The following is a 2,030-nucleotide window of genomic DNA, read 5'->3' on the forward strand; positions in this document are numbered from 1 at the left end:
CCCCCCCCCCCCAACTTTTTTTTCTTTTTAACCTTTATTCATGTCTGCATCTTGGCAAAAAACTATGAAGAAAACAAAAAAAAAAGGGGAGACAGAAAACAGCAAAAAAGTAAATAAAAGGGGCAATGATAGCTAAAAGCAGCAGGAAATCGAATGAATGACAAAAATAGAGAAATGTCAAGAGGAAAGGATTTTGGAAGACCTGGAATTTTTGGCAGTTGCAATGTCTTGAAAGGTGAATGCTTTGTTTCCCTGCTTCAACAGTCCTGAGTGTGAAAAAAAAATTTTCCCAAAAGTCATGGGTGCTGTGCTTCTTTTTTAATTATCTTATTTTTTCTCTTTATAAGCATGACCAAGGGTGGTAGAGAATTGAATACAAACAGGTGACCAAAGTTTTGTAAAATATGGTAATTTTGTGGGTTTCTACCAAGTCAGTTGGTAGACATCAAAACTTGATGCCCAGCAAAACAAGATATGGTAAATGACTGACGGAAGATCTTCTGATTGCATTTCTGGACAGCTTCCAGTAGATCAATAATCTGGACAAGACGGGTTCCAAACTGGTGACAGAAACCGTAATTTTTCACTTTGATACAAAGTAGAAAGAGTTTACCAGTTTGAAAGAAAATTCAACTCCTTAAAAAACTGAGAGTAGCAATCCTTACTCCAAAGACTCTTCTAAAGAACTTGCTAAGATTTGTCATCACTACAAGACATCTACTCACTGTCCTGTTGTCCCCCGCCCCGACATGCCTATGTGATTCTTTTATGTTTCAGCCCTAAGCTTGTGGCCGTTCAGGGACACTACGTACTTCACCTTTTTGTCTATATAAGTCTTCAAAGGTATTATATACAGAAAAATGTTACTAATCCAAACAAGTCGTAGAAGAAACAGAGTTGAAGATGCACAGAAAATGTGTGTGTGTGTCCTTGTCTTGGCATCACTTTGTTTTTAAAAAATATCTTATTTCGTTTCCAATCCACAGTGAGGAACGCATGTACCAGGTTCCGTAGCCATCTTCAGGCCATGCTGGAAGCTGAGCTTGACCATTTTGAGTAAAATGTTATCTTCCAGCGATAATCTTGTTGAGGTTTTCTTTTTAAATGCTTTTTATTTTTGTATGGAATATTGGTTTTTCCTTTTATGTAAACTGTGAAATTTAGCCCAAACACCACCCCTCTATAAATATGTATGTAACCTCTGTAGTAAACATGTATTGGGTTCTCCTGAATGGTTTCTTCATCACTTGACCCAAAGAAAGTAGTCAATTTTTATATACACAACAAATCCAGAAGCTCCAGAGAACTGGAGTGACTGATTTGCATAAGTGGTTAACCTTTTATTTAATGTCGTCAGCAGCAGCCGCTTGTCAGTCTACCCCGGAAGGATATAAGTAACATCTATGGCAGGGAGGCAAATTTATGTCTCTGTGCATTGCAAGAATGATGAACTGGCTTAATTTAATTTTCGTTTCGACCATTCGACTACGGTCATCCTGGAATACTGTCTTCAAATGTTTTGTTGACAAGATCATCCCCCAGTATTTTAAAAATTTGGTGTTTATTCTGTTGGTCATTTTTGCTGAACCGCTAGGTTACAAGAGATGTAAACAAACCAGTACTGCTTATCAAGTATACAGATATGTGTGACAGGATTTTGCCCTGTTTCTCTCTTCCCAAATTCACTAAAAGTGTTGGCCCAGAGTTGTTAGAAAAGCCGTCCAAAGTGCTGGGCAATAGGATTGAACCTAAATCCATGTTGCAAAGCCAACTTTGTAAGAACATAACCAATTAATAGACATTCAAACAAACATTAAATGATGATGATGATGATATCGGTAGAAGTAATAAACTTACTTTGTAACTTCTGCTAGCAGGCATGGTTGTATGGTTCCAGGTTCAATTCCACTGCGTGGCACCCTGGGCAAGTGTCTTATACAATAGCCTTGTGAGTGGATTTGATAGACAGAAACTGAAAGAAGCCTGTTGTGTTTCTTTCTCTTTGTCCCACACCTCTGCTTGATAATCGG

The sequence above is a fragment of the Octopus bimaculoides genome, chromosome 23 (genome assembly GCF_001194135.2).
Source record: "Octopus bimaculoides isolate UCB-OBI-ISO-001 chromosome 23, ASM119413v2, whole genome shotgun sequence".
In the NCBI taxonomy this organism is placed as follows: Eukaryota; Metazoa; Mollusca; class Cephalopoda; order Octopoda; family Octopodidae; genus Octopus; species Octopus bimaculoides.